The sequence below is a fragment of the Maniola hyperantus genome, chromosome 19 (genome assembly GCF_902806685.2).
Source record: "Maniola hyperantus chromosome 19, iAphHyp1.2, whole genome shotgun sequence".
NCBI classification, from domain to species: Eukaryota; Metazoa; Arthropoda; class Insecta; order Lepidoptera; family Nymphalidae; genus Maniola; species Maniola hyperantus.
The window spans coordinates 7138703-7166349 of NC_048554.1; the positions used below are offsets into that span (position 1 = coordinate 7138703).

The window sequence follows — 27647 nt, forward strand, 5'->3', positions numbered from 1 at the left end:
TAAAACAATCTTTTTTCTATAATTAATTGTTTACTTCAGTAAAACAGCCGCTGTGGAGCAATTTGACTACAAATATTGGCAAGCTTTTTCTTAACTATTGGACAGTTCTTCATATTGGCTAAGTCTATATCTATCATTGGTTTGAGGTTTGGCTGGGAATTCACAATATTTTTAATCAGAGTTTTCATTTTCTTGAATGCTGCTTCAGGATAATCCATAGTGATCTAAAAAAATATATTTTTATTTACTTAGCCCTTGACTGCTACCTCACCTAGTGGTAAGTGATGATGCAATCTAAGATGGATTCAGGCTACCCTGGAAGGGGTATGGCAGTATTTATCCCCTTTGATTTCTACACGGCATCGTACCAGAACGCTAAATCGCTTGGCGGCACGGGTTTGCCGGCAGGGTGGTAACTAGCCAAGACCGAAGCCTCCCACCAGCTATAAAATTCCAAACGTCTGTCGGGAATTGAACTCGGGACCTCCCACTAACAAGACCACAGCGCTTACTACTGCACCAGGAGGTGACGTGAGCAGAGTTCTTTCAGAAATAATCTCTCTTCTCGGAAGACCAGCGTGCGTGCGTTCTCATTTTGGTACCACACACCACACATCTTGTTTTACATTATTACTTACCTATTCATTAGTCTCCATCTGTGGATCCAAGTAAAAACTTTCTTTAGAAAGAAAGTTCTATTTATAGAAAAATATTAAAAACTGCTATTGAATCAAGTGAATCTACCATGCGCCTACCGAGGAGAACCAGCAAGAAACACGGCGGTTGCTCGGTTGTTGATGGTGTAGTAGGTACTTACGGTGTCCCAGAAAAGACCAGGAGTATTTCGATGAATTTCCTCATAAGTATCCTTTATGTTTGTTGTGAAAATTTCTGAAGGTATCTGAAACAAACTAGTGTTAATTTAACACGTAAATCAGTAGCGGAACTTGTAACCCCGTTGCATTAATCGCAAAATGGCGTTCTTGCTACTCCATTTCAGCCAATGGCTAAGTCAAACCCATTAATTCAGAAAAGATAGATAATGATATCCGCAATATTTTTGAAAGATCTATCCAACGACACCCCACACCATGAGATAGACGAAGAAAGTTTTTCTTTTCAAGATTTTATTTTACTTGAGTTTTGGTAAAGTCAAGGTATCCATGCTAAACTATACAGCTTTCTGCTACTAATAGTTTCTGAGGCTAGAGCCTCAGACGCCGCGGACGGACAGATAGGCAAACGGACATGCCGAAACCATGGCCTTGGTACTACGGAACCCTTAAAACAACAGTTGCGATAGTAGCAATGTGATAATCACAACTTTCGTTCTAAGGGGGCAGGCTTGTCTCGAAATTGACGAAGAAAGTCTTACCTCATTGGGCTCCTTGTAATGATCCAGTTGATTTACTATAAACATTGGATCATCATGGTTAGTTGGCCTGCGATCTTCACCACCTAGTAGGCAGATACAAAAGATTTTTTATAGTAGGTATGCAGCAATATTGGATAAGTACTTCCTCTTATTAACGCGGCGTCTTGCAAGTTAATGGAATAGGTATCTACCTATTCTGTACATTACCTAATTAGGTGGAAGATTTTCTTCGTGTATACTTACCTACATTTCATATATTTTGGTACAGTTATCCCTTCAAGCAATTTGTGTTCGTGTATGTACCTACAGGCATAATGCTTAAAGAAGGTTCCTGCAGTAGTGGAGCGGTGCGGGAAGGGCGTGATGACGTGACGCTAAAGCTCAGTGATTCGTCATTCATCAACTCGTGACAACTGTCACCCTGCCGCACCGCTCCACGCCCGTAGGAGCACATGAGTACTGATAGGAGCCTCCTCAGTTATGCACTATATCTACCTATAGTAACGATCCCGCATCTGTTTAGGCTTGCGGTTGACTGCAATCACACCAGTACGTCTACCTATAGTGACGATGCAGTTAAAACACTTCGTAGATCGTATTCGTACCACCAAATAGATTACTCATTGTGGCTAATTCCGTTGTACACAATCTCTTTACTAAACTAAAATGGCACGTCTCTATCGCTATCCCTTTGATAATGTTGCTTGCGCATAAGGATAGCACTAGATTTAGACCTCTTAATTTAGTTTAGTCTAGAGATTGTGTGCAAGAGAATCAGCCCCAATAGTCTACGTGTAGGGTGAGACTTGAGAGTTCTTTTTCTTTATGCCAACTGCAGGTTGGCGGTGATTTTCGTAGAATTTTTAAAGCCGTTTTTTTTCGAAAATAATTTGATGACGTGAAAAAATTATATCCCGTCATCTCTCAAAATCTGACTGAGCGACTGAACACAATTTACCCTTAAGAGGATACCGGGCATCAGCATTAGGTAAACCATTATGGGGTAGCTAACTAGCTACGTAAGTAGTTACTTCATAATGATTTAGGTAAGGTAATGACACCAGTGTTGTACATCACCCCAATAATGGACAAAAAAAGAAAAAAGTTTATAAATTAAGGGTACAAATTTGATTTTAAATTCTGGCAACACTTAAACATAGACTTTGACAGCCCATCTGTCAAAAGGTGACGTATCATTTCCCTCGGCCATTTTGTTTCAAAATGGCGAATGGTTAGTTTCGTGTGCAGTGAGTTGTTCACAAATAATCCAGTTCTATTAAGGAAATCATTAAGGAAGTAAGTGAATACTTTTGTTTATAGACTCTAATAGAGGTGTGGTATAGAAATGAGACATTATTTTATGTGTAGTATGATAAATTGACCAAATAATCCACAGCAATAAGCCAGGACAGTTTTGATTTGTAATGCGAATTTGATGATGTACATTACTGGATTTTTTTTTCAAGCATTTACCAATCATGAACATTGTGTCACAACTACTTTTTTTTGTCTGTTCTAGAATTTGAGCTTTATTGTGCGATGCTCAATTTTCTCTTTCAAAGTAACTACTTTATTTTTATTTTGCTCTACAGAATCCAGTAATGGACATAAAATGTCCATAATTGGAAACTAAAGAATACCCAGTTATAGACATATTATGTTCATTACTGGAATTCTACAGTTCCCAGTGATGGACAGATCAATTTTATTTCAGTTATTTTTTAACCTCCGACGAAAGAAACGAGGGTTGTTATAAGTTTAACATATGTATCTGTGTAGCTGTCTAGAGCATCGTAGCTTATAAACGAATGAACCGATTCTGATGCGGTGTTTTCTGTTTGACAGCTGAAATTATCGAGATGGTAAATGATGATGAAAGGTGAATGATGATGTATGATGGTGGACGGTTGGATGTTATGTTTAATAAAAATCTGTTCAGCCCTTTGAGGATTATTAGCTCTTTTCCTAGTTGATTAAGTTTTTTTTTTTTAATATCATTGAATGATGAGACGAGCAAGACGTTCACCTGATGTTAAGTGATACGCCTGCCCATGTCAGATGCAGTGCGTCCCATAATTTTGCATTGCAGTATCATACGACACACTGCACTGCACTCATCACCCTGAGACAACAGTTCTTAGGTCTCATTTTGAACAGTAATCACGTCGGCGTACAGCGCCCTTCAAACCGAAACACAGTAATACTGCTTCACGGTAGAATAACGGACACCGCGGTGGTACCTACCCGGACGAACTCCGCAAGAAGAGTCCTACCACCAGTAAAGTAATCTCAGCTATTTTCATCTGCAGCATCATTTAAAGTTTCGAAACACCCAACTCCTCAACAACTTACTCTTGTGTTGTCGTTGGTATTAGAATAGTCCCGATGATTAGATTATTATAGATATATGATGATCAGGGCTTGATGATGGAGCAGGAAAGAGAAATTAGGATGGGTTGGGGGTATGGCGTCTGGGTTATATTTAAACCTTTTAATTTTGTATTTTATCTTTATAGAATGGCACCAAAGAAAAATTACACCCCCGAGCAAATGGGGAACGCCATAGAAGCGGTTAGGAAGGGGGAAAAAATTTCTAAAGCTGCTGAAAGATTTGGGGTGCCAAGAGTAACATTACACAATAAAATAACAGGAAAAAGTCCGCTTGAGTGTTCCATGGGTCTAGCCACGTATTTATCTAAAGATGAAGAACGTGTATTAGAATTGTGGGTTGAACTAATGAGTGAAAAGCATATTCCGATAACCAAAGATGAGCTGCTTGACAGCGTTCAAAGAATAATTTCGGAAAAACGCCAAGTAACACCTTTTGTCAACAATCGCCCAGGAAAGAAGTGGTATAGTCTGTTTTTAAAGCGACACCCTATAATTTCTGAAAGAACTTCTCAAAATTTAACTACAGCGAGAGACAATGTAACAGAACAAGACATAGAAAGATGGTTTAAAGAAATCGATGATTATTTACAGGAAAAAGATTTAAAGTCGGTGCTTGAAGAGCCTGATAGAATATTTAATACAGATGAGAGTGCATTTTACTTGTCGCCTAAACCAGGAAAAGTACTTGCTAGACGAGGTGATAAACATGTATACAGCTCTTCAGGGGACGAAAAAGATAATCTCACAGTTTAAATTACTGCGAATGCTGCAGGGACTTTGGCTCCTCCCATGGTTGTTTATAATTACGAGAGAATCCCAGCAGCTGTATCGAGTAAATGTCCAGATAATTTTGGGATTGGCAGGTCTCAAACCGGATGGATGTGCGGGGCCACATTTTATGAGTTCATTACCAACATATTTCACCCATGGCTTATAGAACAAAACATAAAAAAAACCCATTTTATTTTTCCTAGATGGACACAGGTCTCATTTAACGCTGCATCTTTCTGATTTTTGTGCTGAAAATGGGATCGAACTAATGAAAATGAATACTTTTCTGACTAATTAGTTTTTAGTTAATAAATATGAAAGAATCATACTCATAACTCAGTTCTTCATTTTTACCATTGCATCCTCCACCATGCTGGCTTCATAAATATAAAAACAAGTTGGTACCTATCTGTCCGTCCATTGTCCATTAATTGGATGTCCATAACTGGATTTTGTTAATTAATGGGCGTCCATTACTAGATCTTGTTCATTATTGGGTGTCCATTACCAGATTTTTACTGTACATCATTGGTTGAATGAATATTTTAAATACAGTTTGAATATTTTAATTATTTTATTTGACCTTGTTATCTTAGCCTAGTTATTATAATTAAATTACATAAAGGAAAACCCAACCTTCATGCTACATTTAGTTCTAACTGTATATGTTTCTTATCTAAGGAGATATATTGAAATATATATTTTTTTGTCCTTAAACCGTCCATAATTGGTGTCGTTACCTTAACATCATTTAGAATTAATTAAAAAAACCAAGCTCACAATGTTCACTGGTGTCGCTGTTCACAAACAGACCGTTTTCAATTAGGAACGCGAGCCAGAGGTCGGAGTCCTGCGGTTTTGCGTCTGTGAGAGGCCACACCACCTTTTCGCTAATGGATTTCATTAGCAAATTCTCCACTGCAACCGATTTACAAAGGCCACTATTGAAACCGTAGCGCATAGGTATTGATGCAATATCGAAATAGAAATGTCGAAAATAAGATGGGGAAAAACATTATTTAAAAAATCAACTTCCAAAACCACTTCAAAGTAAATCCTATTAGGGTTCCGTTTTTCCTTTTGAGGTACGGAACCCTAAAAAACGGGCCTAATTGAAAACCACCTCCTTTTTAGAAGTCGGTTAAAAATAAGCAATAATAGTAAGTAACGATAATAAATAATAATACTTAGGTAATTTTTGTTCCCATAACTTAGTTTCATTGTGCGCTCAAAACAACTACTTGGCAATAAGAGAGTTGCGATTGATACGAGTGGTTCTAATTTTTTCAATATTCATAATAAGTATAAGGCAGGTAATAACTCAACCTCGTATGTTTTAGGGTTCCGTACCTCAAAAGGAAAAACGGAACCCTTATAGGATCACTTTGTTGTCTGTCTGTCTGTCTGTCAAGAAACCTACAGGGTACTTCCCGTTGACCTAGAATCATTAAATTTGGCAGGTAGGTGGGTCTTATAGCTGGCTTTAGGGGAAAAACTGAAAACCGTGAATTTAGGGTTAGATCACACAAAAAAATTTAAATTGTGGTCATATTTTTTTTTTTTTTTTTTTTTTTTTTTTTTTTTTAATAGATATAGCGAGCAAGCGAGCAGGCGGGTCACCTGATGTTAAGTGATTACCGCCGCCCATGAACATTTGCAGCACCAGAGGAGCCGCCGATGCGTTGCCGGCCTTTTAGGAATTTGTTGGTCCGCCCCTTGAATAACCCCATGTTATAATCTAGTGGGAACACCGCCGATGGGAGTTGGTTCCACAGTTTGCACGTGCGTGGAAAGAAGGATCTGGCGCAGCGGACGGTCGAAGTGCACCAGACACCCAGATGGTGAGGGTGAAATTCCTTACGGTGGCGCGCGGTGCGGTTGTAGAAAAAAGAGGGTGGAATGAGGTCAAAAAGCTCTTCAGAGCACTCCCCATTATACAGGCGATAGAACACGCATAGAGAGCTAACGTCTCTGCGGTGCTCCAGGCTTTCCAACGAGGCGGTTAGTTTGGGATCGTCCACAAGTCGAACAGCCCGCCTTTGGATCCGATCAAATGGAAGGAGTTGGTACTGGGGTGCTCCAGCCCAAAGGTGGGAGCAGTACTCCATGTGAGGGCGGACTTGCGCCTTATAGAGTAGGAGCCTATGCTCGGGCGCGAAGTACCGCTTTGCTCTGTTGAGCACCCCAAGCTTTTTGGAGGCTAATTTGGCCTTGCTTTCCAAATGATCGCGGAATTTACAATTAGTATTTTCAATATTCGAAGTAAGATAACTATATCAAGTGGGGTATCATATGAAAGGGCTTTACTTGTTCATTCTAAAACAGATTTTTATTTATTTTTATGCATCATAGTTTTTGACTTATCGTGCAAAATGTTGAAAAAATACGACTGTAGAACGGAACCCTCAGTGTGCGAGCCTGACTCGCACTTGGCCGGTTTTTATTTATTTTTGTACCCCGTTTTTCATTTTTGTATTATCCTCATAGTAGGTATACCTAGGCATAAAATATCTAGATAGATTAGGTAATCTACAAATTTTACTTTCTCTATTAATCCGGGGTTCGACTATCATTCCAGAAGTAGAAGGCACTTGATCAATAAACACGGTGTTTTCAGGAGACGTGAATGTGACGGATTTGGATGATTTTCTACTACCACCAGCGGTACTAACACCTGTAATTCAAATACATATTATACCTAGAATATTATTCTGAATAGGTATTGCTGTGCGAGATTTCTCAAGCACTTTACGGCACACAATTTATGAAAAGACTATTAAATTGAGATTAATCCATCAAATCGAGATGAGTCCATCCATTCATATAATATTTTAAATGAGAAAATGACAACGTGTGTTTACTTATCTGTTTATTTTTCTGTTATAGTGCTAACTGCTACCTACGTTTCACGGCTCAACCGCTGAACCTATCTTGGCAATTTTGGCACAGAAATAGGTAAATAGTTATCCTGGAGATGGATAAGGTGTAACATAGTTTTATTCAGGAAAAATAAAATAATAATAAAAATGTGCAAGAAATGACATTGGAATTAGTAAGTAGGGTTTAGAGTGTTTAAATGTAAAGTTCATGTTCTGTCCCTTTTTAGCATTGTTAAAAAGAAAAGGATACAGATAGGTACTCTAAATTTAGTTTAGAGAAAGACAACGGAATCGGTGCCAATCTCCACTTAAGTTGTTTGCTAGCATAACTAGTACTTGTAGTTTGCTTGTCACAGTTCTTCTTACTATTTAATTTTGTATTTAACTGTGAAAACCTATTATTAGCTCCTAGTTACCTAATTTTAAGATTATTAAGATCAATTTAAGCTGTTGGTTTTCCAACGAAAATGAAAATAAAAATAAAATTATTTTTGAATGTGTTTCGAACAACTTATCGTTAATCTCAACAACAGCACCTTAGAATTTATTATTTTTGTCATTTTAAGGAAAAATCTTAAGTGGCCTAACTAGCAATAAGTAACATTTTAATATTGAACCATAGACCCATTTTAGTTCCAGGCATTTATTTATTTTGTACCTACCTATCTTTTAATTTACCTTTCCACGTGAAAGATTTGCTACAGTCATTACTCTTTTGCACAGGCGCGTTTGATTGATCTTGTTTATTTGGTAAGGAACGATCGGTTGAGGGTCTGAAAAAATATTCAGCTTGTATACATATTTGGGTCATATATTAATTACTAGCTTATAATCGCGACTTCGTCCGCGTGGACTTCACAAATTTAAAACCCCTATTTAACCCCTTTTGGGGTTGAATTTAAAAAAAATAATTCTTAGCGTATGATTACGTCATAATAGCTATCTGCATGCCAAATTTCAGCCCGTTACGTCCAGTAGTTTGAGCTATGCGTTAATAGATGCCACCGCTACGCTTGCGCGTTTTTCTCATTATGTCGTCGTCGTCGTCATTATGTGAACTTTTGAATCGTATGTAGGTAGGTGAGTATCTACCTTATAGTACACGCAAAACAAGTAGTTCAATCTAAAAACTTTTTTTATTTGTAAGGCTGGGCGTATGACTACGTATTGTGTAAAATCCACGTAGAACAGATTTATGCCGGGCTTGTATCATCATCATCGTTATTATCAACTACCGAATACCGAGAGACGTTCACTGCTAGACGTAGTTCTCTTGTAGGAATTTCCACACGCCACAGTCTTGCGCCGCCTGAATCCAGCGGCTCCCTGCAACTCGCCTGATGTCGTCCGCCCATCTAAATGTGGGGGAAGAGTCTTTCAACGCTTGTGTATTTAATTCATAATGTAATTTAGACTTAAAATTTGTGACCTGCGCAAACCGCACGTAACTTTAGATTGCAATAGTTCTTGATTTACGATCCCGAGTGTACACGCGTACGTGCGCGTTCAATGTGACGTCTTGTCGTGCAATCGCCGTCAATTTGTTATCATCGTTCAACTAACTTTTTTGACTGGTTTCGTTCTTGATTAAAAACGAGTCCGTTCACATCACTGACATATTCGTCATTACCTTGAGGTTCCTTGTAAATGGAGTACAGACCAGAATCTATAGTAATACTTTTATTTAGATCGGCCTTATCTTCCGGTAACGTAGAACTCTGTAAATAAATAAATGTTTGTTTAAAAAGAATAAGTACTAGTCATGCAAAAACATTTTACTTAAAATGTCTTTGTAGTCATGTTAATCTACATAATATACCTACATACTTACATACAAGTCCTGACTGACTGACTGACTTATATCAACGTACAGCCTAAACCACTGGTCCTAGAGACATGAAATTTGAAGGGTGTGTTCTTTGTAAAGGGTAGGTATCTAGGATTTTTGGAAATTCAACCCGAGCAAAGCCAGGGCGAGTCAACTAGTCTAGAATGAAATGCTAGGACATGGTACGACAATAGTATAAGGCTGGAATTCACTCTGCTCCTTAACAGTTGAGCTATTGAGCTCTTAAAATAAATCACTACAAAAAATGCAATTGCCGTCAAACTCGTGGAAATTAATCTGTTTCTCACCCTCATTCGAAGAAAAAAGAATTGGAGAAATTATTGATAGGTAATTAAGACAGCCAGTTTCGATTCGGAGGGACTATTTGTTTATGTCATTAGATAGGCAAAGAAATGATAAAACTCCAGATAGGAAAAGCTCATACCATTGTGAAAGTGAAGACAAATTCATACGACTGTGTGTGTGTACATAGGTTTATAACCCGTCGGAAATATCTTCAAACCTGGCTTAGTGTCGTCATGCAACGCGCTCGCGTTGACACCGGTGCTGGGTAGGCGAAAACGGGCGAGCTGTGGGGAGGCGCGTGGGGAAGCGCAATCCAGCGAGGTGCTCAGATATTTCCGACGCGTTGTATGCACCTTTAGACCCCTTTGAGCATGCGTCAAAAATGGCTATCCGTTCCGTTACCATGTTTATGTGCATCGATCGTTAATTTATAATAGTTGGGAATATATATCCAATAGTTCATAAAGTTCATTTTTGAAAAGAGTGCTCAAAAGTACTGGACCGATTTTGATACAATTTTTTTGTACAACGTAGGTACTTCAGAGTGGAGCCTGAGACCTATTTTAACACGTTTTACTAACTCGCTTTCTTGTCGGTCTGTTAGACAACAAGGGGCCACAAAAAAGGGGGTTTGTGGGTAAAAAAAAAGTGTACCCACCGAAATTGACAAAGCGATTCTGTCGATAGCTTTGAAATCTGTATTTCGACGTGTTTCGCTGTCCATCATTAGAGAACATTCTGAATCTATAATAAACTCACTTCTTTGTTTTTCGTCTGTCAAGAGCTAGTAAAAAGATAACAAATACAGAAAGTACAAATAAAATTAATAAAAAATATATTATCATGTGGAGATTTCAATTTGATAACCATTTTTAGGGTTCCGTACATAAAGGGTGCCTATCACTAAGTCTCCACTGTCCGTCCTTCCATTCATATCTGTCACAGTGTTTATTTCTATTGCCGCTATAACAACAAATAATAAAAATGTCATAAAGGGCGCCATGCAAAGTAAAAAAATTAAAAAGTGTTATTTATTGTAGTATGGTACGGAACCCTTCGTGTAAGCGTCCGACTCGCACTTGACCGACGTCGTATTCAGTTATTTCTCAGAGTCATGATTCTTTCAGTAAATATAGTATGAAAAAAAAATATAAGTGTAAATAGAATAATATTTTCTATAATTTATAACTTCGTAGCTATATATTTTTAGAAACCGTAGTAATCTCGCTACGGCGTAGGTATTTCTTATTTCTAGGATCGTCACACATTCCAGTAATCGCATAATGGTAGGGAATTTCTTGGAATAATAATGCGTTCAGCTCCCAGGTTCTATCGCATTCATATCGTATAGGATTCTACCATCATAGACTCCACGGAGTACTTTTCATACCTATAGTTTACGAATCTACAGACAGAAGGATCGTGCGCTCCAAGGCACGTAAGAATGGTAAAAGCCAAAAACTGGGTCATCCAGTTACCGACTTGGATCAATGTTGCTTGACCAGCATACCACACACCCATCGGCAGTATAGCCATAATAAATTTCATAGAGGCTGTAGTAGAATTAATATAATTTGCGATTTTGATTAAGAGTAGGCACTTACCTGAAGGATCTCGTTAAGTATTCCGTTAATAATAATTCGACCAGAAAGTAAAACTTGTAATGCCGATAATTCCACGGAAGAGACCTGGGATAGCATTTTCTCGTGAGCTAAGTTTCTTGCTCTAATTAAAATAGAAAAAAATGGGTGATAATTATTTTTAAATCTCTATTTGCAGAGTTATACAACTTGCATCACATTACGACAGATACATATTAGTTTGTATCAACATATATTTTTCCACCTAGAAGTCTAAAATAATAAAAGGAAAAGGTGACTGACTGACTGAGTACTGACTGATCTATCAACGCACAGCTCAAACTACTGGATGGATGAAATTTCGTATGCAGGTAGCTATTATGACGTAAAAAATAATAATGCTACGTAGTACCAAACATCTCAATGGGGTAACTGATAATGCAGTCTAAGATTGAAGTGGATTACGGATCGGGCACTACTTAATTGGTTTCTACGCGGCATAGTATCAGCATAGCCTTTCTGGTAGAGTGGTAACTAGCACGGCCGAAACCTCACACTAGACTAGACAGTCGAGTTTGTAATTTTAAAAATTCCCAAACTGACCCAGCCTTAAAACATACTAAGTATTTAATGATCACAGCGCTTATCACTGCGCTAGATAGGTTATCAGAAGATATGAAATAATAAGTAGTTCTTAACTTCTTACTCCTTGCGTTCATGTTGTCTAAGAGCGAGGTTTATTTTGTCCAAATAGTGCGCTAATATCAGGTACGGTCGGTACCCGCGCAGTTGCAACATGAGAGCACCCAACAAATCCATTGTAACTAACTTGACTTTTCCATCTTTTACGAACGCTTCCTCTCGGCCTGCGGAAAATTTAAGGGCTTGGAAAGACACAACGTGTGATGACGTATACAACGGCTCCGAGATGTATACCTACAAGCAGTGGCGTGCAGCTCATAGAAGCATAAACGCACTGCTTACCCTCATTATAATAAATCAATGCTTAATTTTTAGTATAACCGGCTCCACTATAGAAAGGTTCACCACTATTTATTCACGAATATTATACTATATAGGTATAGCGGTAATATTCAGTATAAAGAGGTTCATTTGCACTTTACATATCTGTAATTTCAAGTTTCGGAGACACGTATTTATAGACATTTATACAATTTTAAAATGATTAACATTATAAATAGAAAACACGATTACTACATAGATTTCGTTAATATTCACTGGAAAGATATTAATTTGCACTGATCTTTACGTAATTTCTTAATTTCAAGACACGTAATCGCGTATTTTATACAGATTTATGTAAATAAAATGAAATTAATTAGGTCCCTAGCATTTTTAGAAACACAAAACCGCAAAGTATGAACTACGAACACATATTTTTTTTTTTTTTTTTAATTTATTTTACGGCCCTGGATAACAGTCCTTTAAGGCCTTTCAAAAATTTACAAATACTAAAAATACAAAATTGCTTATAACTAAATATTATTCTAAAAATACAAAATTGCTTATAACTAATTAGTCTAACGTTTTTACACTTTATTTACAGTATTGCATATATAATTAAAAATAGACTTAAAATATGATGTTTTACACAACAAGTCCACGAACACATATAAAGATTACCATAACATAAACCTATAATACTTTTTTTTTAACTGGTTTTACGGCTCTGGGTTCTAATCTATAATAATCTTGCTGGGAACCAAAGACCAATAAAGTAAACTTAGCAAGATACTTTTTTTTTTAACTGGTTTTACGGCTCTGGGTTCTAATCTATAATAATCTTGCTGGGAACCAAAGACCAATAAAGTAAACTTAGCAAGATACTTTTTTTTTTTTTTTTAACTGGTTTTACGGCTCTGGGTTCTAATCTATAATAATCTTGCTGGGAACCAAAGACCAATAACCAATTGACAAAAAACAAATGACAAAGTTTCATTTCCTAAACAAATTTTGGCAAAATTATGAATCGTTTTATGATCGTTATAAAACTTATGTTTCTACAAATAATTCACTTGATAAAACAAATTACCAGACAAATTGTCATTTCATAAAATATCATTTGACAAACAATTGATTTCTTTAATCGTGTTAATTAGTAAAACAACATGTAGCACTTTTTTTTTTTGATAAAATGAATTGTTGATAAATGATTTGATAAATACTTTAAGAATTCACTAAATCTTTTATATGTCGACCGGGCCGACGGAAGAGACCGCTTACTATGGTGGGGGGTCTCTTTCCTCCCCCCCGCTCCCACCATCAAGAGCGAGCGAAGCGAGCTCGGGACTTGGGGCACTCCGACTCGGAATGGTTAGGTTAGAAGGGGATAACCCCCCCCCCCCCCCCCCCCCCCCCCCTAACCTACCCAATCCTTAAGTTTTTTAAAACAGGCTACGCCAGAAGACTCGCTTTAAAGCCGTTTAGAAAAAAAAAGTTTACTTACTGGTCTGTAGTCTGTACAGCAGCAGCAAAAGTATTATAGATTAGAACCCAGAGCCGTAAAATCAGTAAAAAAAAAAGTATTACAGGTGTTAACGGTGGTAACCTATGACAGTATCTATTGTATTTTGCGATTTTGTATTGTGTTTGTTTAGTTTATTCTAAAAATGCTAATTGTGATTAAAGTGATTAATTTTATTTAAAAAAATGATTTTCGAGTTTCAGGAGCACCCCCTTTACTGCCCCCTATCCCAATGGATGGTATTGTACTCTATAGCAACCCCGTATAACCTGCCGTAAAATAAGTTCATACCTAAATGCATACCCTGGCTTAAACTCCTGTGCACGCCACTGCCTACAAGGAGATGTATGAGCGCATTTACACAACGAAATGTGCGTGGGATCCGCGCTGCTGCCGTCGCCTTTGCGCTCTACAGTGTGACTTGCCTAGGGTTGCCGGTACCTAAAAATCCTAATATACAAAAGAAGGATTCGACGCCTTGCACCGAACATTTGCCCTAAATACTGGACATATGTTTTTATAGCCACATATTGTTATATGTGGCTATAAAAAAATACAACGGATAGACTGGACACAACCGTAAAAAGTTAAATATGTCTAGCTAAAACTGGATGTCTGGCAAATTGGTCGTACTTTATAGCTACAGTTTCTTGTACATATTATAAAATCTAACACGCGTTCAGTGTGACATTCTGTCGTGGTTATAATACAGAATACTCAAAGGCGCAAAGAAAAAAAAAAATAGACTAGCGCTTGGCTGCAATCAGTCCTTTTGGGAAGTGATGAAGCAGCAATGATGTGAGATGGAGTACACTTGCCTAGAAGATGCCTTTGCAATCTTGAGTTGAGTTGAAGACACCCATATTAAAAGTGGAGGGGAAAATTAGTGGAAAAAAATCTTGCACCGGCGAGCGCTTCTGCCGTCATTAGGTACGGCTACCGTAAAAAACCGCAAATAGTCAACCTAATAAAAGTCGACGAAATTTGAACACAGGATTTTTCTACTTTATCGAATACATCCCACTAAATAAGGCATAAAATCGGACAAGGGTTCTCTAGTCAGATAAAAATCGGGTCTCAGACAGAAAGCGGTCGTCTGAATTAGCTCTTAATCCTACATTTACATTTTACATGCCTTGTTAGTGTTACTTCACGCGTTATTATACGAGGTATACTTAAGCTTTCCCTTTGCTTGCTTTGCTATGTACTTTGGAAATCCTTGCTGTACAAATACCCTTTACGACAGGGGAAAATGTAGTGAAGTACCTACGAAGTTATACTAGTTTTTTGTCTCAGAAAAGTCTTGGTAATAGAACTTATTTTTATTTGCATTTTTTAACCTTTTTTTACCCTTCTTGGTTATTTTTTATTTTATTTTACTACATAATATGATTTGCATCGTGAATCTAATTAGACCGGTGCGTGATCCACAAGGCTATCGCAGCTTTTTGTAAGTACTATTAGTATTACTACATAATATTATAAGTACTCTTAAATCTAAATACTCAGTGATCTAATTAGATATGGTTAGTTTTAAGTTTTATTGTGATATTTTAAATAAAAATACTCAGTCCATATGATTCGCCGTCCATTTCGCTGTAAGTCAGGAAGTCCCCAGCGAGAAGCAGTCGTCAAAGTTGCGCCTCGTTATAACTTTGTAGTGATTCGCGTAATGGTAGTAAGCCGTTGTGTGCTGCAATGCCAGCTCTATTTTGTTACTGCATTCTTCTGCAAGACGCCGGGCTAGGCTTCCTGTATGAAGAGTGGATAACTTATTTCATTTCTAGGGTACCGTATCTCTAGAAAAAATAAAACCCTTATAGGACCACTTTGTTATTTGTCTGTCTGTCTATCAAGACCCCTCAAAGCCTCTTCTGGGGTACTTCCGGTGATCTAGAAAATATTTCCTAATTTTGTAAACTTAGTTGTGGTATGTTTAGACATTCGAGTAGTATTCAACCACAAACTGTTTCATGTTATTTGGACCGGTAATATGTTAATAGTTTTCAGTTACTATTCGGCATTCTGCCAAATGAAAATAACGGTTTTTGTGCATGGAATTGTTTTAATTTTCTACTGTTACAGTGTGTACTAATAGCTTTTGGCTCTTGAAACTTTTCAGCTTCTTGATTCCAAAATGCCTACAGGTACCTTATTGAAGCAGCCAAAGCGGATGCCAAACGGTACAATTGACAAGTACGCGAACTGGGCCAGCGTGGCAGACTATGGCCTAAACTCTTTGAGGAGACTCGTGCTCAATAATGGAATGGTGATGGGTTGATCATGATGATGCTGTTGATGATCCATACCTTTACCAACAGCCTCATAGCCTACAAGCACAATGATGGGAACATCGGTGGTGTCAGCTGGAGGGACGTAGGGCGACACTCGCGACCTCGTCAGCTGCTGAATGTAAAGCAGGCGAAGGAGCCGCCGGCTCGAGAACACTGACACGTCGGGTGACATGTACATCATCGAAGAACGCTGTCAACCAAGGGTAACTTCTCAATTTCACAGTTTGTGCACTATCTCGACACACACGTTTGTATGTTGGTTTATTGGTTTGTCCTTAAGGCAATCACGTCGCAACTGACCCAACTCATATTATGAATGCGAAAGTGTGTTTGTTTGTTGGTTTGTCCTTCAACCATGTCGCAACAGAGTAATCGATCGACGTGATTTTTTGCATGGGTATTGTTAAAGACCTGGACCGAAAAATCAAAGATTGCCCACGGGATTTTTAAAACCTAAATCCACGCGACAAACTCGCGGGCATCGGGCTGGTACGAGTATAATAAAATTGTGGTGTTGTGTAGTAGTAGTGATGCGTACCTATTGCTTCCTGGCATCTGTATTCTGTATCACTACTAAACATGCAGGAGTTTCCTGCGTGTTTAGTAGTGATACAGATTTGTGTGTAATGGCGGATTATAGAGAATTAAACTTGTTGTTCCTAGAATAAAGGCACACTATTAAAGTTGCAGGTACATACAACTACGGTAGATAACGCCCTTCGGACTTCTGTGTTTACTGCCACTTATGAGTAACTACCTATAACTTGAATATCGAAGTTAGTGCGTTCCAACCTAGAGTCTAGAATTCTAAGTTGCTTTTCATTAGGCATGATTGTTGTTTAAAAAACCTAAAATAAAAAGAATCTGGCTTAACTCCAGAATATTAAAGTCCAATGAAGTTAAAAAAGTAAATAGTATCGGGCGTGTCACTTTTTCGACAGGATCCAAATCCCTAGCATCCAAGTTGAGCAAGGTAGGAAATGTATTGATGACGACATCCTTATATCCCGGGACGTTGCACACGGGGTTGGAGCGCAGATCCATCAGCATGAGACGTCTTAGCTTTCGCATGTACACCGCTAGCTCCAGCAACATACTTAATCTGTTATTCTTGGCGTGTAGTTCTCGTAATCTTTGTAGATAATAGATATATTATCTACAAAGCATTATATTGGATAAAATATGTGTAGTTTATCCATACTATCCAGACTTAATATTATAAATGCGAAAGTGTGTTTGTCTATCTGTCTGTTTATCTTAGCTTTTCACGGCCCAACAACTTAACCGATTTTGATTGAAATTTGGTACAGAGGCAGCTTGCGTCCCGGTTATTGATATAGGCAACTTTTTATCCCGGAAAATCAAAGAAATCCCACGGGATTAAAAAAAGCCCAAATCCACGTGGACGATGTCGCGGCCATCATCTAGTTTAGTAATATAATGGATATTATAAACACTGAAAAGCTGATTCACATACCTTGTGCAACCTGAAAATATTTTCATGGACGTAAGGTTATTCTCGTTTAAATTAAGATACTCGAGATGAAGCAGTGTCCAGAGGCCTGTATCCGGCCCAAACTCGAAGCTTGATAAGTTATTATAGGAGACGTCTAACCACAACAGACGCAGGTGATTCAGATTTTCCAATCGTTGGATATGATTGAACTGAGAGTCGAGATGACGCAAATATCTAAAAGAGTGAAAAAAATAACAAGGACGTAAGTACCTATATAGTAAAAGAAATATAAGTACCACTTTATAATTAAATGTATGATAAGAGAATATTGGTTAACCTTTTAGAAATACTTAGCTTTTTTTAAGCGCGATTTCGTTCTAGTAAAATTAAAAATACTTAGCTGATACCCCGCGATTTGTCCGTGTGAATTTAGGTTTTCAAAAATCCCGCTGGAACTGTTTGAGTTTCTGGGATAAAAGAAGCATATACCACTACTCCAGGTCTTTAACTACTCCCCCCATGGACGTAGTATAATTCCGTCGATGCTATACCCATGCAAAAATCAGGTCAATCCGTTGCTGCACTGTGACATGATTGAAAGACAAATCAACAAACAAACACACTTTCGCATTTATAATAATATGGTTATGGTTAAGTGATATCATTGAAATTACTCAAAATTCCTTTTTTGTCTCCTAGGTCTGTAGAATAAGGTTACTAGTTACTAATGTACTATGGAGATGGCAGGTCGGGGTAGGAGGCGGGGGGATGCCTCGCGCACCCGCAACGGGTTAGTGCGGGAGCTGTGGGGGTGTGCGTGGCGTTCCCCCCCGATTGTCATTAAAAATCTGAAGTTTCTAGGTTGCAGCTAACACTGTACCTAGTACGTGTGAATGTCAGGGGATCATCAGGTTTTAATTAAGTTACCTTAAATTTTGAAGTCCGCTTATCTCCTTAATATTATTGTGCGCTAGATCTAGTACAGTAATCGACCACAGTGCACTCAGATCACGAATCGTTAACACTGAGTTATATCTGTAGTATACTTCAGTTAAAAACCATTGCGCTGTAAGAGGTAATTTAATCTTCTCATATTCCTCTAGAACGTTATTTATGACTAACCGACGACGCCCGGGATTTCATACGCACGTAGATTTTAGAATTCCAAAAATCTCGTAGGACCTCTGTGATTTTTAGGGGTCCGTACCTCAAAAGGTAAAAAAAACCCTTATAAGATCACTTCGTCGTCTGTCTGTCTGCCTGTCCGTCTGTCTGTATGCCTGTCCGTTTGTCCGTCTATCGTGCCTCTCTTTTTTGACATACTGGGTACTTCCCGTTGACTTAAAATCATGAAATTCGGCAGGTAGGTAAGTCTTATAGCATAAGTAAAGGAATAAATCCGAAAACCGTAACCTTGTGGTTAGGTAGGTACATCACAAAAAAAAAAAATTTTTTTGTTTATTCGTATACCTACTTTCAATTTTCAAAGTAATCAGTTTCTAGCAGGCGCATACAATCACTATTTAGCTAAAGGAAATAATGTTTTTCCTGCCTCATGCAAAGTTGTCACAGTCGCTAATCTATGCTACGTGAAAGGATAAGATACCACCTCATTCATTAAAATCTTATGAGTTGTTAGTTTGGAATCATTGTCATTATCAACCGATATAGACGTCCACATCTAGACATAGGTCTTTTGTAGGGGCTTCCACACGCCACGCCGCCTGAATCCAGCGGCTCCCTGTGACTCGTTTGATGTCGTCTGTCTAACTAGTGGGTCTCTTCCAATTTGGCATGCTTAAATAGATACCTAATCTCATAACCCTTAAATAATTTAATAGGTAAATCATGATCGAAAAATAATTTATTTCACTCACGAGTTTCGTAATCCAAAACAGTTTTTAATCTGTTGTAATTCACAGAAAAATACTGCAAATATGGAAGCTTTGAAAGAACATTTAGATCAGTTATTAAATTTGAAGAGAGATCTAAATACACTATGTATTTGTAGTGCTGCAATACATCTATGTTAGTTAGGGACTGTAACAAATTAAACATGTAAATTATGCATAAGTACTAGGTACGAATAACATAGATATTGGTATTGGTATTGGTATGTAACGAATAATAAATAGCACAAAATACTTTTAAGCGCTGATTTTCTAATTATTTTTAATCGGGGACGTTTTGAAGGTTTTTCTATAGGAAGTCCTTTTTTTAAATATAGATAGCGAGCAAACGAGCAGCCGGGTCACCTGATGTTAAGTGATTGCCGCCGCCCATGAACATTCATAACATTTTCTGTTACGTTATCTTATTTACCCATAATATTTAAATCAAATCGGTAGTCTCGCCGCCCTTACGTTTTCTAGGCAGAATTGCCCATAGACGCAATCACGTGTCGTCGCCGCTGCAGGCAGCAACGTTACGTGCCTTAAGGCGAGTGACCGAGGCGGGCAGCGCGGCTTTGAAGTAAACCGCTTGGCAACGTTCAAATTCTGTGTTTCAAACTTTAAATTTGAATTTAATGAATTATAGAAGTCCTGTTGAAAACCAAAATTTATCAGGTTCTCTGTAGTACTTAAAGACAAATATTTCCATATAAAAATTATTTGCCAAGTCAGAAATTTTAGTATTAAATAATTCGTTTTAGACTTTTATTTCGGCTTATTTCAAGATTTTATTTGATCGAGTGAAGTACTTCCTATTGTGTATCAAAGTAGCACATTCTTTAGACAATGTCTTTAGGTATATTGTATATTTTTAGCAAGGCCTTTATTTAATAGTAAATACCTAAAACATTTGATCTAGCAAACCAGTTTTTTCCGCTTAGCCTCGGTGACTCGCCTTAATAAGATTTCTTGTATTACAAAATCGTTTACGCGTACGCGCGCATTCAGTGTGATGTCGTTTGCTTCGCTAACGTTGCGCTTTCCCTAATGTCTATGTGTTATTAGAATAGACCTTATATTGCGCTCAAAACAAGTGGTCCAATCTGAACACGAGGCAATGACTGCGCACTGTATATGTATAAACTGATCTCAGACTGGCTTGTGTATATTTGTGTCTTTAGTTTATAGCCTGCGCAAACCGCCGTGTTCTTCATGAACTTCAGATCGGACTACTTGCTTAGTTAACATTGTACCTTCGATGATAGATCGAGCTTGATGTAAACGAAGTCTCCCAGAATCGGCGTTCGCTTCAAATAACTAAGACATGCGGTGACCATGTCCCTCGTGAGCACACCTCTTTCAAGTTCCGGAACGTCTTCTATTTTCCTAATACTAACCACAGGGGAATACGCGTCTTCGTACAAACCCGGGAAGTTGTAAAAACATCCCCATAAGTTATCTTCATTCAACAGTGACGTCACGTTTCCAAAAAACTGAAATTAGCCGCCGGTAATGAGAAAGAGATTTTTTTCAACCATATTTTATCTTTATTATGGGAATTTCGCTATTCAGCGCGAAGCTCAGCTTAACATCTTTATCAGATGTCAGTCGATCCAACGCTTCATCTACTAAGTTAGTTATATTTTTCTATATAGGAATATTGATGAAAATTGATGCAATTCGAGCATCGAATTCGATCTAAAAAATTCAGACTAAAATGAATCTAAATATTATTGATTTACAAGTAGGTACCTACTTGGTTTTAGTTACCGTGGAGCGCTGGCTATAGGTAGGTATATTATGGACGACTTGAGCACACGAGTAGATATAATTATAAACTATCTACTCGTGTGACTTGAGTTTTAAAACCGGTAAATACGGGTCCATTTTACTTTAACACTGATGTGTTTGGATGATTGAACTCTTTTATTATTATATATGGTAAGATCTAGATTTAAAATATCATACTAAACCCACTGTAGCTAGTTTTACTTACGGCTTCGGAAATCGTGCTGTCATTATCTTTACTATCTATTGTAATTTTATCAAAGTCGATATCAGTAAAGTTCTTTGGCAACATGCCGAAGGCTAGAATACGGGATTCTGTAACAAACATTACATTCTAATTCTACTTGATTAAGTACAGTACGCGGCAGAAAATAGTGTACATCGGCCTTTAGAATGACATTTTGGATTTGTATGACGTTTTGTCGGCCTCAACGACAGGGACAATGCTCTACAAAACCGCTATCTCTTTCTAAAGGTCGATGTACATTATTTTCTGCCGCGTACTGTAGTTAAAATGAGTGTGAGAAAACATTTAAGTAGGTAAAGTTATTGAAATATTTAAAGAACTCGGTAGGAGTTTCCTGCAGACTAAACGTTTCAAACAAGGTACCTAATAGAAACCTTACTGACAAATTATTTTGTTGATATTGATATGTCACTATAACTAAACCGCTATCTCTTTCTAAAGGTCGATGTACATTATTTTCTGCCGTCACCCGCCTTGCACTGCGCCGTGGCCCCAGAAACCGTCTCAGTTGACCGGTATGCATAATATAATCCTCTTCTTCATGTGCCTCTCCATTACTGAAGGGTAGCAGTCAGTTGTCTAAACTTCTCCTTGTCCATGGCTAGGTGGAATAGTTCTCCGACTGTTTTTATGCCAAGCCACTCTCTTATGTTACGTACTTAGTCATCAATCACTTCTTCCTTCTTCCCACCCCTCTTTTTCCAGTGATTTTACCGGTCATAATAGTCTGCAGCAGGTGGTACCTGTCGTGTCGTAAAATATAACCCAGGTACGTGATCTTACGCTGCTTGCAGCTTGATGGTTCTAACTAACCCGGTCTTCTTCTGCACTCGGGCAAGAACCTCAGCGTTAGACACCTTAGCCTCTAGGCTTCGATCTTCCACTAGGGTCCATGCCTCACAATCATATAAAACAAAATGTACCAGTGTAGGAGTTTGATACGGAGTTTTATAGGCATACTAGCTTATTCCCGCGACTTCGTCCGCGTGGACTACACAAATTTCAAACCCCTATTTCACCCCCTTAGGGGTTGAATTTTCAAAAATCCTTTCTTAGCGGATGCCTACGTCATAATAGCTATTTGCATGCCAAATTTCAGCCCGATCCGTCCAGTAGTTTGAGCTGTGCGTTGATAGATCAGTCAGTCAGTCAGCCCCCTTATTCTTTTATATATTTAGATTAGATAAGATAAATACCTTTACTTAAATCCGAGAAAGTCAAAGCAGAGATATAGTTAATCCTGGATAAGTCTGTCCATGTTTGCAGGACACTGCCGAGCCGCAGCGGTCGAAAGGTAGAGTTCGAGACAGCCAAGGACTTCCTAGACTTGCTCACTGGAAAAATGTCCTCAGTTTCGTCAACAAAATCTATTCTAAACTGTCTCGTTATCATTCCATTTTCTTCATCCATCGTTTTTGTGTCTTTTCTACACGAAAACTAAGGTTGTTTTAGTTTAAAACAATTTATTATCGCGATTGAAATAACATGTGAACGTACCTATAAGAAAAATAATACCATTCCTTTACCATTCTTAATCAATCTTGACAAGTTATATATGCGTGATAAGTTGATATAGTCCGTAAAAAATAGTTCCTCATGCGCCATTTTAACTCTATGGGTCAACTGTAAAGTCAAAAGTACGGTTCACCGTTCACTCACCTTTAAAATAAGGACTAAAATCTCAGAATAATGACTGACTAAAATCGTACTTTTGACATAAAATTTCACACAAAAAGTTAAAATGGTGCGTGAGGAGTTAAATTTAACACATTACAACTGTATTTTTGTTTTTAAATTTTCTGGTAAATCGTAAAAAGTTTTGAATCGTACCTACTAGGCTACGGCTTAGGTATAGAAAGTGGGAGCACTCTTCACTGATCTCTATTAAATATCATGTTATAGTGTAAATAAAGGGTACGTACCACGATTAAGGTTGATTTATGCTAAAACGTGATGATTTTATGGTTCATATAAAATGTTCGTAATGTTTTTATCCTAGAAATCCACACGGACGAAGTCGCAAGCATCAGTTTGTAACTAAAGTTATAAAGTGTTAGTCACTGTAATATATCAAGTCGTGACTTGGTCTTGACTTAACAGATCAAAGTTCAAATGAAATAAACTTAAATAATTAAAATCAAGAGTGTCACCAAACACTTTGATATTGTTTACATAGATCCGAGATAAGGTTAAACACAAGATTGCTATTTAAAGAGATCCATTATTGTCAAGTCATTAAAAGTTAATTCATGTTCTAAGAGTTTTAGCTTTGAGGCTGTTTACGAGTCATAACATTCTGAGAGACTTCGGAGCAACAAAATGAATTTACAGCCAAGTTATCAAACGGAATACTTTGTAATTTCTCTATTAACAGGGCCTTACACTTACTTATTTACTTATATTGTTTTTCATCAAAATGCACAAAAAACTGTGAATGTCCTGGTGATATACTTAGTATTCGGATCATAGTAAGTATATATAGGCTGCCGTGCTTGCGATAAACGCAGAAGTACATATATGGCAAAACAAGAAAATGGCCCGCAGTTCTGATAACATTTTTAATTTTTCTGAGTATCAAATTTTCTAAGATAGGATTTTTGATATACGTAACTTAAGTGATTTTTTAAATAGATTAATTAATATAAATATCAAAAACTGATTACGATAAAGTTCATGTATCATATCACTGATTGCTTAGAAATCCCGCCAAGGTACAAAAATCTGAGTTAGAATAATAATAAGTTAAAGAGCTAGTTTGAATCTATACTTAACTAAAATCAGCCTCAAAACGGATCCTGTGGTTTTTTGACGGAGAAGCGAAAATGGGTGGAAGTTTGGTATAAACTTTAATTTTACTTAAAGACTCAAGTGATGGTTTCGGATCGTAATTTTTTATGAAACTCACAACAAGACAGACAAGGAGACAAGGAGACAAGCCTTCAAACAAGAAAAGAAGAAGAATAAGAGGTGTCGATAGTAATCGCAACGAAATTAAATAAATACAACCCGTAGGATTAGCATAAGTTATATGTTGTTTGTTATATAGATACATAATTACATTTGGTTTGTTTGCGTACGTGGTTTTCATATTGTTGAAGTGCATTGATGCTAGCCAACTCCAAACAGGTTGTTGTGAAAAGACAAGCAACAGAAAACTGAAAAGAGAAACGGAAGGCACTTCGTAACTTAAGAAGCTCTTGAGAGATTTGTGTTGTAAACAGTTCCCGCTTCTTGACTTATTAAATGTTGAATGCGTCACGAAACATCATATTTTATGCTTTCTATTATACTAACTAGCCTATGCCCGCAACTTCGTCCGCGTAGACTACAAAATTTTCAAACCCCTATTTTACCTTCTCAGGGGTTGAATTTTCAAAAATCCTTTAGCGGACGTCTGCGTCATAATAGCCAAACAGATCGATTCGTCTAGTAGTTTCAGCTGTGTGTTGGTAGGTTTATGCATAAGTAATCCATACTAATATTATAAATGCAAAAGTGTGTCCGTCTGTCTGTCTTTTATTTTGCGGGATAAAAAAAAGAAGTTGTCCTTGTTAATTTCCGGGACGAAAGCTACCTCTGTACTAAATTTCAAGTAAATCGGCTAAACGGATGACCCTATAAAAATCCCGTGAGAACTTTTTGAGTTTCCGGGATAAAAAGTAGCATATGTCCGTCCCCGGGATGTAAGCTAACTTTGTACCAAATTTCATTGAAATCGATTAATCTGTTGGGCCACAAAAGACTAGCAGACAGACAGACAGACACACTTTTGCATTTATAAGATTGGTATGGATATTAAAAATCGATGTTACACAGTTAGGCGGATAGACAGACTGAACGAAACTATAAGGATTTCTTGTTTTACTAAGGAGTCCTAAGTATGATATTCGGAATGTCCTTCAGATTTGCCGCCACTAGCATGCGATTTCCAATTTTCATTCTCAGATGCGTTACTGTTTGTTTTGTGATCCCTTGATTATTAAAACGGAGCACTGACTCGGAACAAATTGTTCAAAGCAAAAAGGATATCCGCGTATGCAATGTATGTAGATGTGCACCAATGTATAAATCACCCTCATTTTTTAAAATGAAAATATTACAATAAAACTTAAAGCTACCCTTATCTAGTTAAATACTATACAAACCATGCCCGTGTTTAAATTATTATTATTACACATTACAACTCTTTAACTTATTATTATTCTACACCCTCATTTGTGGTGTTTGTGATTTATTTTGATGATATAAAATTTATGATCAAATAAAATCAAATTTTGAAGTCGAAGAGTCCAAATTAGTCCGTTTTCAGTAGGAAGCTTCGAAAGCTGTTGGGCACACGCTTGACCACAGTCACATCTGAAGGATGTGTTTTAAGATGATCAAGACTCTGACGTTTTACGAGTAAAGGAGAATTTTCTCCCTCTGCCTCTATGCTCCTAGCTCGACGATCAACGGTAGGTATCTAGAGCTGCTAGTTGGTTACCTTCTTAGCGGAACCATCATAATAGATAGCTGTTTACTCTGTCATAGAGGTGATTACAGTATTCCTTGCATGACGTGACCTTGAGCTTGGCACAAGATAATCAGTCAATGCGGCGTAACGTATATTATACTTACGCAATTTATTAATATTAATTAATTCTTTAAAAAAAATTGTAAGATTAGATTGAAGATAGAATTTCTCAAAAAACCTCAATTCAAGTTAAACACCATTTTATTTATATACAATCGCACCCTATGCTAAGCGATAACGTTTTTGGAGTAAATTCATGAAAGTATTAGATGATTGATGGACTTTTTATAAAAAAAGAGTCTGGTTTTCCAATAAATTTCATTCAGCTCAGTGAAATAACATTAAAAGACCGATTATTAGAATGATAAAGGCAAAAAATGTTCTACGAGAATATATTTTCCAGCCCACCTAATTTTGGTATCATTTTGCCAATACCCTATCCGCGGAATGAAGTTAATATAGTGCTCTCTTACCTAATCCCATACCAAAACATAGAAAGATATACTAACTATACTAATTACTAATTTCACTGCCCGGTTACGTTAGTATGGCGCTCTCTCTGTTACGTTCCAATACAAATGAAGGAGCCAAACAGAAAGAGCGCTATATTATGTTATTCCGCTGATAGGGTATAATCTGGGAAGGAATTTTTACCCGACTACTAAAGGTTAGTTAGTGTTCGGCAGCTCAAAGTATCTGTTTATCAACATATGTACTTAAGTACATGTGGCATACAGTACGCAACAAAAATAATGTACATCGACCTTTAGGAGATAGCTGATTTGCACAGCATTGCCTCTGTCATTGAGACCGACAAAACGTCATATAGATATGAGCGACAGAGACAACGCTCTACAAAGCCGAAATGTCATTCTAAATGCCGAAATGTCATGTCGGCAGGAAGTAATGTACAGGAACGATGTACATTACTTCCTGCCGTGTATTATACATAGTCTAATCAGAAAGATTGAAACAACAACTCTAACAACTTATGAAATTTTATTTTTGTCTTTTAGATATCATATTTTCAGCTTCAATTATTCAGGCTAGATACATTTTATACCAATATTACGAAAGAAACTTTGGGCGCAAATGAAGTAATTAAAATTCGAGGAAGACCAAATTAAATATTTAATTAGATCGTAATAAAGCTATCAGGAATTCTAATTGCAAGTAAAGCATTCTTATTAAAAATGGCAATTATTTCCTCTTAACATTGAAAATATAAATAAGTAATGTTTTCTTTTTGATTCGTAAAATTCCAACATCAATGCGTAAAATGTACAAACCTTTTTTCTGTGATCTAAGGTACAAACCCGTTGATAGATACCAGCTATGTACTTGCCCGTGTCATCTAAGAATACCATGAGTCCATTCTAATCCATATCTCATTTTCTAAATAGTGTTATTAAAAAAAACTTAATTATTATTTATTTTTGTTGTGGTATTTTTTAATTCAGCAGTTTTGTTTTTGATGTATGTATTAGGCTTATATTAGGCTATAATAGTTCACTAATATACCTACTTACCTACGTAGTTATAAAAGCCCCTAATTAAATAAAGAAAAAGAAAAAAGAAAACAGTGGAGGATAAACAGTGCTTCGCTTATTTTATTCAACGCTTAATTTTTTTATACAGAATCTTAAGATTAGATTAAAGAGATGCCAAATAACATCATAAAATTGAATCCCAAGTCGACTATCCGTCTTCGTTTAGAACATTGCGCATTCTAGGCAACGAGGCAAACATTAATCAAAACAAAGGTGTCTTCCCCATGCGTAGCAGTCTTGATAAATGACAAAAGTTCTCTGATCTTTAGGGCATGGTCCTAATTTGATGATA

At 37.2% G+C, this 27647-nt stretch overlaps 1 pseudogene; it reads right to left on the minus strand.

Moving 5' to 3' along the window:
* Positions 1 to 16: 16 nt before the first annotated feature.
* Positions 17 to 22702, minus strand: LOC117990959 (uncharacterized; annotated as a pseudogene).
* Positions 22703 to 27647: the final 4945 nt, after the last annotated feature.